General features: G+C 34.3%; 1 protein-coding gene across 2 annotated transcripts in view; it reads right to left on the bottom strand.

The window, feature by feature from the left end:
- The window catches only part of GLCCI1 (glucocorticoid induced 1), a 98,605-nt gene that overhangs the window by 28,141 nt on the left and 54,149 nt on the right, over positions 1-16,315 (bottom strand). The gene's annotated exons all lie outside the window — the stretch shown is intronic.

Genomic DNA, 16,315 nt, shown 5'->3' with positions numbered 1-16,315 from the left:
CCATATTACTCTTCAGTCATACAACTTTCATTTTCCAGTTTTATCGAGGTATGACTGACATAAACATTCTGTAAGTTTAAGGTGTACAATGTGTTGATTTGCTGTATTTATATATTGCAGAATGATACCACCATAGCATCAGCTAACACCTCCATCCTGTCACATAACTACCATTTCTTTTTGTGGTGAGAACATGTGAGATTTACTCTTAGCAGCTTTCAAGTATATAACACAGTGTTATTAACCATAATGAAAATGCTGTACATTAGACCCCCAGAATTTACTCATCTTATAACTGGAAGTGTACCCTTTGACCAACCCCCATTTCCTCCACCCTCCAGCCCCTGGCAATCACACTCTACTCTCTATTTCTGTAAGTTCAGCTTTTTTTAGGTCCACATACAATTGAGATCATACAGCATCTGTCTTTCCCTGTCTGACTTATTTCACTCAGCATAATGCTCTCAAGGTTCATCCATGTTGCTGTAAATGGTTCCATTCATCCACTGACAGACACATGGCTATAGTCACACAACTTTTAAAAACAAATAAAACTTAGGATTTAATCTCCTAAACGGAACGGTAATACTCCCAGGCATTTACTATAATATGGCTTGGAATTCATGAAACTACTAATGTATTTTAGGTGACATATAATCTGCTTAAAGTGTGCTAGACCAGGAGTAAAATATTCCTGAGCATTTTAAAGGGAATCGCTTGCAATTTGGGGGAAGTTATTTAATATTGGTATTATTTTCCTTGTGGAAAAGATGACATCAAGGAACAGCTAGTCCTTGAACAACTATAGTGAGCCCAGTTTTATGTCAATTACTAGGCAAAGTGTAAATACAAAGTTAAAATCTATAAAATCCATTGATTTCCTAAAAGAGATAAAGCAAAATATAACGTAGTTTAATATTAGCTTCTTACGTTGGACAGCCATAGCAACAAAAAGCAAAAAAATAAATAGTTGTTATTAAAGCCTATCAATGCTCAGGGAAGAAAGTGGAAAGGTTGCTGGGAAAACTTATTTTTACCTGCGGCAAATAGAAGAGAAACACGGAAGGAAACCAAGCACCTAAACAAAGGAATAACTTATATCCTTTCTTTTATATTAAGATCCTTTGATTCCTTTAGTTTTTTAAAGGTCTTTGTAGCTGATGGACCTCTCATACAACATCCTTGCAAAGATATACAAATAAGGTTATTATTATTTCTGTTCCCTGTGCTCTGTTGTAGTGACATAACTTTCTTCTAGGGAACATTAACGTTCATGAGAAAAGGGATCAAAATTAGTAAGGTAATTATTATAAATCAAGATACAGTATTCTCTATGATAAAAAATAAATAGAATTTCAAGTTGTACAGTCATTTAATTAGGATAGAGGTGTAAAATTTACTGTTTTCTGAGTATTAATGATGTTTCGTGGTATTTCAAAACTGACAAGAACTTGTATAGAAGAGCTCATAACACTCAGATTCATCAAGGCAATTTATACTTTTTCGTTTTAAAAATATCTTTAAAAATAAAGGTCTTTGAACTATCGAAATAAGCCAGAACATTTTTTATTCTAAACAGCTTTAACAAACCACTGAAAACAAAAAGCATCCTTCATGGTACACACCTTAATACCAATTTAAACTATGCAGCCTTATGGCTTCCACACAATACTGCTCCTCTTTGGAATATAACATGGTTATGCTCTTGTTTATAATGCAGTAGAGATTAGGGTAAAAGTGAAGCTCATCTTCCTAAGTACATATGCTCAGAACATTGTAAGTTTTAGTCAAGAACTGTGTAAAATGAAAGCAAGACACCATAAATCCTCCTTTGCTTCAAATACAGGAGGTTCCTGTGTTACTTGTACCACATTCAGAAGAGGGGCAGACCCACCTACAGAACAACTGTACGTGCTCTCACCTTCCACAGCTTTCACTTAGAGTTTCCCTTCTCTTTTCCCTTTGCTGCTCAAGACCCCATAGCCATCCATGGCCACCTCTTCTCCCTAACGTTGGCACCAGTGGAGAGCAGACACAAAGGGGTCCTCAGGGAGGAAGGCGCAGAAGGAAATTGTAACTCCCCCCCCCGTCCCCTCCCCCACACGCACTCCCATCTCATCCGCAGCCCTGATCCTCTGCCTGAGATAGCCTCTCTACAGCCCACATTCCACTGCGTCACACAGAAGCTTAGTCCTCACCTTGTGGGCCTACGCACCCTGGTTACTACGAAGACATGACCACACAACCTTCCTTTACAAAGGGAACACTGAATTACACTGACTGGATTTTTAAAACTAAACTCTAGATGAATCTTACTTTGTGTTTCTAAATATTCATTAGCTATTCTGTGACCTTAAGAAAAAAATTAAGAATGGACCTTAAGCGTATTATGCTAGGTAAAGTAAGTCAGACAAAGGCACTGTATGATCTCACTTCTGTGTGGAATCTAAAACAAACAACCTCATAGAAACAGAGAGCTGATTGGTAACATTGCCACAGGTGGAGTGGGGGTCAGGAAATGGGTGAAGGTGGTCAAAGGGTACACGCTTCCAGTTATAAGATGGGTAAGTTCTGGGGATGTGATGTACAGCCTGGTAACTATAGTTAACAATACTGTATTGTATATTTGAAAAGTTGCTAAGAGAATAGATCTTAAATGTTCTTACTAGACACAAAAAATGTGTAACTATGTAAGGTGATGGATGTGTTAACTAAACTTTTGGTTGTGATAATTTTGCAATATATACCTATATCAAATCATTAATTACATTGTATACCTTAAACTTATACAATGTTATATATAAATTATATTTTAATAAAGCTTAAAGAAAATTAAGAAAGGAGAGAGAAGCCTTCTTTAAACATAAAGGGGGCACCAAGCACATGAGCTGCCAAGTTTTAAAAAGTTAAGGAATAGTGATCCTGGGCCACACAGGAGAAATAATAATTATAGACAGAAGAATTAGCATTAATTCTCATAAATGAATGGCTAAGTCAGTTGTGAAATTAGATAAACAAAAATCAGGGACTGGACCCACTTCCAATCTGAGAACTAGGAACACATTTTATTGTAAGTTTTTTGAAACCTGATAATGTGCTCTTGTTTGCTATTTTTGTCCTGTTAGTTTCCCCCCACTATTGTGAACATTAAAAAAACAAAATAAAACAAAACTCTTATCCTCAAAAAACTAGTTGAGTACTTTTGCCTCAGGTATTGAAAGAGAGGGAAACGTTTCTCAAAATTAATAAATTAATTCTATTCTACAGTAGGCCAGGAAAAAGAGAAACTTTAAAAGGACTAAGTGGTAGCAGTAAGAAGGGAAGCAGGATCCCAGGGCTTTTGAAAGAAAAGAAAAGAAAAAAAAAATAAAGAGAGCTCAAAACCAGGAAAAAGGAACTTTGCCACTTGTTTTTGTATGAATTACCGCATTCATTTCTCAGTAAAAACAGAGGAGATAGATACTATTATTATCCCCATCTTATAGGTAAGGAAACTGAGAGGTAGAAAGGCTGAAAAACTTGCTAAAAGTTGCAGAATGACCTCACAAGCATGGCGGCTGAGTGACTAGCACTTCATTCATTAGGGTCCCTCCAGGGCTCTGCCCTTGAAGTCACACAAGTAGAACAGGTATGATTCAACAAAGGATTCCCTGCTCAACGCATAAGAGTCACACAGTTAAGTGACAAAACAGATATTGAAACTTAGGAAGTGAGGTTCCAGAGTCAGCTATCTTAACCACAGTTCCATGTTACCTGAAGAAGCAAGTTATTGACTCACAAGGAGTTCAATAAACGGGAATGAAAATTTTGACAACAGCTGAACCAAGGAAAAATCAACACCCAATTGCTAAAGGTATTAACCAGACAGATTTTTCTTCTGAAAATATAGTTTGAGAAGTCATGCGTCTCAAGCTGTTCTTTACTTTTATATGAAAAAAGGGAATACGTGACAAGCTTTAGTGCTTATAAAGATCAAGTGTCTCAAAAGAAATTTTTTGCAGTCTACAGATAAATTTTAAATATCAGACCCCTGGACAGTGTTCAAAGGAATTTAAAAGGTAACATTACCTAATCTAATACTAAAAATAAAAATTTTAAATTCCTTTTTGCCTTTCCATAAATACGAATAATCAGTGTTATTTCCCTGTTTGTCTTTAAAGAGCCAACAGGCAAACCCTAACGAACCCTAATTACTATTCATTCAGCCCCAAGATAATCAAATGAACAAACATAGGTACATGTATGCATGAACGTGCATCTATGAAGAGCACACACATGTGCACGCACATATACACACACAGGGAGAGGTCACCTGCACGCACATCAGCCCTCACACACGCACAGACAGATACGCTTGCCCACACACAGACTCACAGAAACCTGCCACTGCAGGAACAGACAGACAGAGATACTCCTACACACAGGTTCATCCCCACAGACACAGCTAGCTTTGGGACAAATGCTATACATACAAAACAACTTACAGTATAGCAGTGTATTTATAACTACCAATATGACATGCTTGTCAGTAGAGGCATGTTAATGGTACCAGACTAACATTTAAAAAACAGTTCACGAACCCACGTGGTCCCACAGATGTATTATATCTCTTTTACAGACCAGCAAACACTCTCAAAAATAAAGTACCTTTCCCAATGTAACACAGCTAATAAACGGCAGACCCAGTCCTTTAATTCGTAATCTCTAATTCGTAACCTCTATTACCTACTAACACTGTTGAAAATAATACTAGGTTAATGTTCAACTGCAAGTAACTACCAGTCACTAGTGTGTATTGGCTCATAATCTCAACCACTTTGCAAGTAACTTCCTTACTTAATGCTGGAGATATTGCAAGATGTGAAACTGAAATAAAGATGAACAAAAATTTGATGAAGCAATTAACTGACTACATAGTAACCTGATAAGTTTCCATTTTTTCGATAAGTAATTTGTATGACCTTAAAAATTGGGTACAATTTAAATATTGAAAAATTATAAAACTTCTTTATAACTCAATTTAATATGGATTGAGACAGAGACTTTATTAGATAAACATATGTATTTTTAAAAGGCTTATCACATAATTCCTTTGATTTCAAGGGGATAATCAAAATTCTCCAGACTGTTGTCTTTTAGGTCCAGAGAAAATATTGAAATTATTTTCCCCTACTACAGCATGATAAAGTTTTTTTTTTTAATACCCAAAACTAACAGAATATTTGGGAAAATGATACACTCTTAGTAAAAGCATAAGGAAATGTTTATTTTTCTTACATAAAAAAAGGAAGACCACATCAATAATATCTATTAGTCATCATCTGATCAGAAGTGAGAAACATCCCTAATCATTTCACTTACTGTTCCCGATGATTCCCTCTAAGAAAAGCTATCTTACTAATGAGAGGAGGGCTTATTTGTGAGATAAAAAGCAACCCATGATTTTTCCTTATTTCCACTGAAGGATTTAAGAAAGTAAACCCACTTTTTTCATTTATCTTTATCTAACTCAGAATAGAAAAATAATCAAAACAACAACACAATAGTATTATTTATAGTAATAGTAATAGAATGTCACCCTCTGGGATAAAGAGGTTTGCTTACTGCTTACTATAAAAACAGTGGATTCCCCAAGTTCTGGGTTTCTCTCCTGTAATGTGCTCTACTGTGTGTGCAGGCATCCATTTCAGCCCTCCCCATCACTTTCATGGGACCTGGGATTCAGGGGAACCAATGCAAACTTGATTGTTTTGATACTTGCTGTGCTGTGAATAATAAAATCCACTGTCTCTGAACTAGGAGTCTCATGCCTCTGTCAGCATCCATGAAAGAGTAAAAGACAAACTTCTTAGGCAGTAAGCAGGAAAAAATCAAATCTGAGAGGGTGTATTTCCTTCTTTAACTCAAATGAAGAAAGAGGAGTTTTAATGGAACAGCTTGGAAAGATCGATGTATGTTCCCCACAAATAAGGGAACATGAGGAACTAATATCTGACTCCCACTCCAGATACTGAAAATGTTGAGCTAGGCTAAATGTTAAGATTTACTCTTACATCAGAATCAGACTTAAGCTCCTAGACATTAACCAGACCAAAAAATGTGTGAGAGTTTCCCTGGAACCATTTGGGAAATTTGAGTACAAGAGTCATTGTGGAGGGTTGTCTTAGGTCTTATGTAAGAGGACTATCTAGAACAGGAAATGGAGCTCAACAGCTGAAAAATTCTGTTTCTAGAATGCTAGAAGCTAACGAGACAGTAAGGAACTCACTAACCCAGAAAGATAGAATGGCAGGTCAGAGATGTGCAACAAGGGATTGCCAAAGAACCCATGAAATTACAAAAGACAGTTGTAAAACTCTGTCAAGCCCAGGGAATATAAAAGCATTATAGAATAGTAGTACGAGTCAAGTAGGAACATTTCTTTTCCCCTTACCTTTCCCTCTCTCCCCCATGCTCCAGCTCCAGAGGGGTCAGAAACAGTAGCTATGGAGTTAGGAAGGAGGTGAGCAAGAAACAGAAAAGGAGCCTCCAGGATCCCTTCACCCATGAAGTCACCCAGCTGTAGCAGGCCCTAGTTGGGAGAAGAAGAGTAGCTATAACCATGAAAGAAGTTAGAGCTTTGACTATTGTAAGAGACTGGAAAGCATGCTCACTTGAAAGAACCCACAAGTGTAAGAGTGATCCAATTCTGGTTTTGTACCACGGGCAGGAAATGAACTTCTCTCACCGAATAGGACAGTGGGAAGTAACAGAAAGTCCATTAGAGATCATCCCTTAAAGTCTTAGTTGCTTCTCCTAATATGTAATTGTTCTTTAAGAAGTACATTATCTACTGTTCCTTTTGAAATTCTAGATGCTTACACAGTATTGAGCATACAGTCTTATTCGTTTGATGTTATTCCACTAATAAACACATGCCACTAAGGGCTAATAATGTATGTTAAAACAATGTCTTAAAAATTTACCTTTCTTCTCTTTTACCTCTACTAAATACCATGTTTTCCCAAAAATAAGACCTAGCCAGACAATCAGCTCTAACGCGTCTTTTGGAGCAAAATTAATATAAGATCTGGTCTTATTTTACTATAATGTAAGATTGCATCTAATCTAATATAATATAATATAATATAGTATAGTATAGTATAATATAATATAATACTGGGTCTTATAAAATATAATATCATAAAATACTGAGTATAATATAATATAATATAATATAATATAATATAATATAATATAATATAATATAATATAATACCAGGTCTTATAATAATTTTTGCTCCAAAAGATGCATTAGAGCTGATTGTCTGGCTAGGTCTTATTTTCGGGGAAACATGGTGTATAGAAATCAAGCACCATAAAAAGTAGTACTAATTAAATTTTTATGATTTACTTAGCAGACATCCTAAACTCGAGTTATGCTGTATAAATTAATTTTAAATTGTGCTGATATAAACAAGGAACCACATATCTAACCAATGGAAAAGTACACTTGTACATTTGTGTAGTTTGTAAAATCTAAATAAAGGTTGGGTCAACAACTCCTCAGTACACGCAATTCAAAGGAAGAAAATTAATCTTTTCATAAAGGAAAATGATGTCTCACTTGAATTTATTTCCTTAACATGGACACAAACCACAACCTCACTATAAACTGGTATCCATTAGTTTCTGATAAATGTATCGATAACCTGATTGCCTTTTTTTTGTAGGTAATTTGCTTTTTTTACTAATTGCAAGGAAATGTGTGTGTGTGTGTGTGTGTCCTTGATCTACAATTCCGTTACACTATACCCAAAGGTCAGAATATTTTTCTTTGTCCTGTTTTTCCTCCTGGGACCTGGAGGAAACATAAAGATACACATTGCTCACCAAATCTAGCTGATTTTCAACCTTAAAAAAATTTCTCTTCCCTGATGCTTATTATTGTTACATTCTGGAACTCCTAAGTTGATCTATTTTCCATGTTTCTTAACTTCTCTGTCATGTTTAAACTTCTTTATCATTTGTTCTATATTTTACCTGATTTGCTCATTCATGACCATCATCCTTTCAATTTTCAGTTGAATCTTTTGATTCACTAATGCTCTCTTCTGCTATGTCAATTTAATCCACTAAAGAGTTTTTCATTTCACAACTTTTGTTATTTACAAGATTTCAAATGGACCTTTATCATTACGTCTGTTCTTATTTACTCCTATTCTCATTGTAAGTTACTATTTCATTTGGAATTCTTAAACATTTTTATGTTTAAGTTCTTTCTTGGGACTGTGTTCTTATCCTTCTTTCCTCAGATGTGAATGGTCCTATTTAATGTATCAGTTGTCTCTTATGGCAACAGATTCCTTATATTCCCTGAAATACCTGTTTGCAAGCTCACTTTATGTGGAAGTTTTATCTTTTATGAGCTCTTTCTCACCATGTTGTTTCATGGTTGCTCAGAATAGCACTCTGGAGTTGCACAGCTTCTGAGCAGGTCTTAAATCAGGAAGACTGGGACTCTGGTCCCCACCTGAGTAGCGCTCTATTCCAGGTGACTCACACACACACACACACACACAACATATGGTTACTATGTATTTCCATTTTTGCACAGCTGCTCTCTGGCCCACAGGAAAACACCAACAGTGTCACATGGAATTAATCTCCACCCTAGTTTTACTGCCTAGAAACATGGTCCTAGTTCCTTGCTTTACACAGAGTCCAGTTCCAATCTCCCACCACTTGCAAGATGCGTTTGGTGCTCTTAAAATGTGTAGAAATCTATATACTCTCTTAAATTTGGCTTAAAAATTTTCCCATTAGCCCCAGGGAACATGAGCGAGCCAGGTTTCCATGAGCCAGGCAGCACTGCCATCCACTTACCACAGAGGATTCCCTTTCTTTTGCGGCCCACAGGGGTTTTCCTTGCCTTAAGGTAGCTAGAACATATTTACGTATTTCTTTAAAAACTTTCACATTGCATCCTTATAAACTTGGAGCAAAGTGGAGGCAGATTATACAGGTGCTTTCTCTGACATCTTAATCAGAAATCGTGATGCAAATTATCTCAGGGGGAGAGTATGTATGTGACTCAGGAAGAATGGATGAAGTTGAATTTGATCCTATGACAAGAATGCAGGTCAAGTTATTTTTTAAAAACACTGGATTTTGCTAGTATACAATGTTTTAAAATGTTACTGTTTCAATAATAGTTTTCACTTTTCATAATTTTCTCAAATTCCAGTTCTGTATTCTATTATAAATATTCTTTTTACTTTTAGTCTTCACCCATGTACTCTTATAATTTTTCCAGCCACAGTTATATATCATAGAATTTAACATCTTCATGACATAATCACAGAAATCCCAACAGTCTTTTACATCTATTCCTTTTTTTCATCTTTACTAAGGTATAATTTACATTCCCTTAACTTCATCCATTGTGAGGGTAAAATTCAGTAAGTTTTAATCACTTTGTAGAGTTGTATAACAATGCAATGCAGTTTTAGAACTTTTTTCATCACATCCCAAATTTGCTTTGACTCTATTTGTGGCCACGCACCACTTCTGCAGCCCCGCACCACTTCTGCAGCCCCACTCCCAGCCACATGCAACCACTGTTAGGGCTTTTTCACCTCTATACACTTGCCTTTTCTGGCATTTCAATGTAAATGGAAACATATAATATGTAGTCTTATTCATCTGGCTTCCTTCACTTAGTAGAGATTGGCAAACTACAATCTGCAGGCCAAATCTAGCTTGCCACCTATTTTTGTAAATAAAATTTATTGGAACATAATCACGTCCATTCCATATTGTCTGTGTCTGCTTTCACACTACAACAGCAGAGCTGAGTAGCTGCAGCAGAGAGAATATGACCCACAAAGCCTAAAATATTTTCCATCTGGCCGTTCCCAGAAAAAATTTGCTGACCTTTAACTTAGGGAAATGTTTTTGAGATTCATTCACATTGTAGCATGTATCAGTATTTATATCCAGTATATCGTTTCTTTTTATTGCTGAATAGTATGCCATTGCATGAATATATCACATTTTGTTTACCCATTTACCTATTGGTTGGTATTTTCCACTCTTTAGTTGTTCTGGATAACTCTGCTATAGACAATTATGTACATGTCTCAGTGAAGACATGTATTTTCACTTTTCTTATACCGATTCCTAGGAACGGAATTGCTGGGTTACATGCTAAGTTTCTGATTAATTGTTACAGAAACTGAGAAACTGTTTTCCAAAGTGGCTGTACCATTTTATATGCCCAACGACATTTGAGGGTTCCAGATTCTCTTTATTCTCGCCAACATTTGGCATTGTCTGTCTTTTAAATTACAGTTGTAGTTGGTGTGTAGTTGTATCTCATAAATTAAATTTGTATTTCTCTAATGACTAATGCTGAACAACTTTTGCCATCTATACATCTTTGGTGAAATACTTCTATTCAAGTGTCTTATCTATTTTTAAGTGGGTTGTTTTATTATTATAGACTTGTATGAGTTCCATATACATTCTGTGTATAAGCTCTATATTTCTATCAGATATATGATTTGCTAATATTTCTTCCAGTCTGAGGCTTGTCTTTGCATTCTCTTAGTAGTGTCTTTTGAACTGTAAATGTTCATTTTAATAAAGTTCAACCTTTTTTTCTTTTATGGCCTTGCTCTTGGAGTTGTATCTAAGAATGTATTGCCTAATCCAAGATCTTCCAGAAGTTTTATAATTTTAGAGCTTATATTTAGGACTGTGATCCATTCTGAGTTAATTTTTCTCTACGGTGAGAGTCAATGACTTAAGTTTTTCCTTACATATGGGTATACAATTATCCCAGCACATTTGTTGGAAACACTCTCATTTTCAATTGAATTATGTTGGCACCTTTGTTGAAAATCAATTGACCGTACATATAAGGGTTTATTCCTGGCTTTACAATTTGATCCATTTATCTATATGTCTTCCTTTATGCTGACACTTTGCAAACTTCATTAATGTACATTTATAAGAAGTATTAAAATTATGTAATTAAGTCCTTCAATTTTTTTCCTGGCTTTCAAAATTATTTTGGCCATTCTAGGTCCTTTGTATTTCCTCATAAATTTTAGAATTACCTCGTCAATTTCTACTAAAACCAAAAAATCTGGGATTTTAGTACAGATTACTGTGAATTAATACTGAGTGTTACAATCCATGTACAAAGTCAGTCTTTCCATTTACTTAAATCTTTAATTTGTCTAGCAATGTTTTGTTGTTTTCAATGTACAAGTCTTGCACTATTTTGTTCAACTTATCCCTAAATATTTTAATCTTTTTGATACAACTATAATAAACTGTTTCCTTATTTTTTGGATTGCTCATATCTAGTATCTAGGCATATACTTGATTTCTGTATATTGATCTTGTATCCTGCAACATTACTGAACTTATTAGGTCTAGTAATGTATTTGTATATTCCCTACAAGTTCCTACATATAGCATCATGTTACCTGTGAATAAAGGCAGTTTTACCACATCCTTTACAATCTGGGTATTTTATTTATTTTTCTTGCCCGATTGCACTGATTAGAGAACCTCTTGTACAATACTGAACAGAAGTAATAACAAGGTGACAGGGGACATTATTGCCTTGTCTCTGATCTTAGGAGGAAAGCCTTCCAGCTTTCACTATTAAATATATTATTTGTATGTTCTTCATAAATGCCCTTTATCAAGCAGGTAATGTTCTTTTTTTTATTTCTGGTTTGTTGATTTATTTTTTTCCATGAATTGATATTGGAGTTTGGAACACATTTTCTCTGACTCTACTGAGATGATTATATGATTTTGTTCTTTATTTTATTACTATAGCTTATTACATTAATTGAATTTCAGATCTTAAACCAACTTTGTATTCCTGGGACAAATCCCACTTGCTCATGGTGTTCAATCCTTTTAATATGTTGCTGGATTTGGTTTGCTAATAATTTGTTAAAAGCTTTACATCTACATTCAAGAAAGATTCTAGATCAATAGCTGCAATTTTATTTTTTTGAGATGTCTTTCCTTGGCTTTGAAATCAGGTAACTATGACCTAATAAAATAAATTGGAACTATTTCATTCTCTTCTATTTTCTGAAAGAGTTTGTGAAGTATTAACATTATTTTTTCTTTGAATATTTGATTAGAATTCACCAAATATGATATGGGGATTTTCTTTTTGGAAAGATTTTTAATTGCTCATTCAATTTCTTCACTTGTTACAAGTCTATTTCTATTTGTTCTTAAATCAGTCTAGGTAATTTATTTCTTTCTAGTAATTTGTCTTTCTAAAAATGTATTATCCATTTCATCTTAGTTTCTAAATTGATGACATAAAGTTGATCAAAATATTTCTATATACTACTTTTAAATTCTGTAAGGTTGGTATTAATGTCACCCCTTCCACTGCTGATTTTGGTAATCTGTGTCTTCTTTTTAACTTGGTCAGTCTAGCTAAAGGTTTGTTATCTTTGTTGATCTTTTCAAAGAACCAAGTTTTAGTTTAATTGCTTTTCCTCTCATAGTTTTGTTTCATTGGTTTCTGCTCTATTTTTATTGTCTCTTTCCTCTGCTTCCTTTTGGTCTGGTTTGCTCTTCTTTTTCTCGTTTCTTAAAATGGAAGCTTGGGTACTGATTTGAGAATTTTTTTGGTTTTTCTTATGTACACATTTAAAGGTATAAATTTTCCTTGAAGTACTGTCTTAGCTGCACACATAAATTCTAAGTTGTCTTTCTCTTTGTATTCATTTAAATATTTTAAAATTTCCCTTGTTATTAGAAAAGCATTGTTTAATTGACAAACACTTACAGTTTTCTAAGATTTCTTTCTGTTCCAGAATTCCAACCTTTTGTAGTCTACTAAGACTTGTTATATGGTCTATCCTAGAGAATGTTTAACACATGTTTAAATAGACTGTGTATTCTGCAGTCACTGGGTAAAGTTTTCTATATATGTCAGTTAGGTGAAGTAGATTGATAATGTGTTTGAAGTCTTCTATCTGCTTTCTGATTTTCTGTCTAATTAGTTGTTCTATCAAGTATTGAGAACGGGTTTTGAAATCTCCAATTAACACATTTTTTGCGGGAAACGAGTAAACTCTTCATATCGCTTTTTATACCAAAACGCGGGAGACGAGTTAACTCGTTTTGTTCCGCTAAGCGGTGGGGCGCGGGAAACTTGTAAACAAGGGCGCCAAACGGGTGACGGACTACGCATTATCTATTGTCAGTGGTACCCTATGCGTCTACCTGCCGATACAATAAATTTGGGACGGAACAAAAACAATAGCCATAAAAATAAATAGCGGTAATATTTACAAAAAAAAAGACACAATGATTCCAACAAAGGATTTAGTTTTTGCATTTCTGTTCGTTTCTCCAGTGACTCCATTATACTGCTTTCGTTCGGACGTCTTACTTTCGTGTTTCTGAGTTCATTCTGCTTTTATAAAATACTTTTTGTTTTAAATTACTGAAATTTCGTACAAAATACCTAACTACTGTTGTGATTGGTGCAAAATCATAGTTTTTTTTTGAACTGCCTCTAGTTTCTTTTCTGATAAATATTATTTTTGAAAGTGATAATTTTATTATCCCTGGACATGAATCAAGATACATACGAGAGTGACGATGAATTGTTTGTTGACAATTTATCTAATTATTCCTGCCAAAGCGAAAGGGTACCGCAGTGAAACGCGGTACATGTGCAAGTTTTGTAATGTACCCCTGCACAAAGGAAAGTGTTTCGAACGCTACCACACAGTGAAGCACTATTAGGTTATAGTTTTTTTTATATGATCTGTTGAAAATTTCGAAAAAATATTGTAATTTTGTATACATAAAATTATTTTGATTGTGAAAGAGTGTTTTTTTCTATGTTTACCTAGAATGTAGTAATTTTGTGTACATAAAATAGAATAACACATATTTTGCAAAGTAAATAAATAGAGACCTCTTTTTAAACTAAAATACTGAAAGTTTCATAGAAAAATATCAAATAGATCGAAAGATATGAATATTTTATGGAAAGTCTAATTTTGGCGAGAAAATGTCAAAAAAGCCCCACATTACGACGCAATTTGGCGGGAAAATGCCCGCTTACAAAGTGTTAATATTGTAGAAATTGTATTATTCCTTTTACAGTCTTGCTTCATGCATTTTGGAGTTGTTGTTAAATGTATACATAATTTATGATAGTTATACCCTTCAGATGTATTGACCTTTTTATCATTATGAAAAATGCCTCTATTTGTCTTAAGTGGTATTTCTTGTCAAAGTCTAGTTTGTCTGACAAGCTTTCTTATGATAACTGTTTACATTGTACGTCTTTTCCAATCTTTTTATTTGCGTCTTTCAATCTAAGGTGTGTTTCTTAGACAGCATGTAGCTGACTGATAGTGTTTCTTTTTTATCCAGTTTGACAATCTCTGCCTTTTGAGTAAAACATTCAGTCCATTCACATTTAATATAAATATTTATATGATTGGATTTACTTCTGCTGTTTTGCTCTTCAGTTTCTATTTGTGTCACATCTTTTTTTCATTCCTGTTCTTCCTTTACCGCTTTCTTTTGTGATGTTTTTTAGTGTACCATTTTAATCCACTCTGATATTTTTACTTTCTATTTTGTTATTTTCTCAGCAACTGCTATAGGGATTATAATATACCTCTTAATTTATCACAATCTACTTCAAAATAATACTTAATTCCACTAAAATAAAAACTGTATGTCCTTCCCTTTGCCCTTCTTCTGTGTTGTCTTATATACGTATATTTCACATATATATGTTATAAACCTATGATAATAGTGTTACATTGTTTCATGTGATCTTATGTGTTTTAAATATGTGGAAAAATGGGGAAAAAAATATATTAATGGTCTCTTTCATATTTACCCATTGACTTACCATATCTAAAACTCTTCAATTCTTCCTATGGATTTGAATTAGGATCTGGAGATTTCCTTGAATATTTCTTATAAGACAGTCTAGTAGCAGGGAATTCTCTCAATCTTTCTTTACCTGGGAATACTTCATTTCACCTTTATTTTAGAAGACTAGTTTTTCTGGATATAGAATATTTGGTTGACAGTTTTTCTTTCTTTTAGCACTTTGAATATGTCCTGATTTATGGTCTCCACTGTTTCTGATAAAAAGTCAGCCTTTAAAAGAATTATTGGTTCCCTATGTGAAATGAGTGTTTTGTGTGTTTTTTTTATTCCAGCTTTCTAAATTTTCTCTTTTCCTTTGGATCTCAGCAGTTCAACTATGATATGTCCATGTGTGGCTCTTTTTATGTTTTCCTGCTTGGGGTTTGTTGCGCTTCTTGAATCTACAGATTTTTTCCCCCCATCAAATCTGGAAAGTTTTCCACCATGATTTCTTCAAATAGTTTTTAACTCCTGTCTTTTCTCTCCTGTGTCTCCCATTTCATGTATGTGTATGTACTTAATGTTTTCCCACAGGTCTATGAGGGTCTTTTGGTTTGTCTTCAATCTTTTTCTCTCTGGCATCAGGGTGTATAAATTCTACTGACATATAATTAAATTCACTGATTCTTCCGCCATTTCAAATCTCCCATTGAGCCATCTAGTGACTTTTTAACTTTAGTTACTATACTTTTCAGAGTTTTTGTTTGTACCTTTTCTTATAATAACTCTCTTGTGAAAATTCTTTATTCATTGAATCACTGTCATCCTACTTTCCTTTAATGCCTTAGACTTGGTTTTCTTTACGTCTCTGAACATATTTATAATAGCAGTTTGGATATTTTTGTCTGCTAAATCTAATATATGGGGACACAGATATAGTTTCTATTCACTGCTTTTTTTTCTTAAGTATGGGTCACACTTTCTTGTTTCTTTGTATATCTCTAACTTTTTAGTTGAATGTTGGACATTTTAGATAATATATTTTAGCAACTCTACAATCTTATTTTCTCTGAGGGCAGTTGTTGCCTCATCTGTTTGTATTTTAATAACTTGATGGACTAAAAGCCTGTTTTTGACATAATGTGTGGTCACTGATGTCTATACTCCATTATTTTACCCCTCATTTTTCTTTTTAAGGCTGGTCTTTTTAAAACCTTTCAAAAATTGTCTCCAGTTTTCACCTTAGTGTTCAGCCAGAGAATGATCAGAAATTTTACTCAAACATCTCAAACCAGTAAGGCTTCCACTCCCAGGATGATATTTGTGTGTAGAATAAGGAATGCATTCAAAGTCTAAACTTTTTACAAGTTGGTCCCAGGTTTTATTATCTCTACTCCTGCGTAAAGCTCCTCTCTATATATCCTTAGGTTCAACTGAC

This window comes from Rhinolophus sinicus, linkage group LG09, assembly GCF_036562045.2.
Source record: "Rhinolophus sinicus isolate RSC01 linkage group LG09, ASM3656204v1, whole genome shotgun sequence".
In the NCBI taxonomy this organism is placed as follows: domain Eukaryota; kingdom Metazoa; phylum Chordata; class Mammalia; order Chiroptera; family Rhinolophidae; genus Rhinolophus; species Rhinolophus sinicus.
Note: the sequence above shows the minus strand (reverse complement) of the source record. Positions and strands in the feature narration are given on the sequence as shown.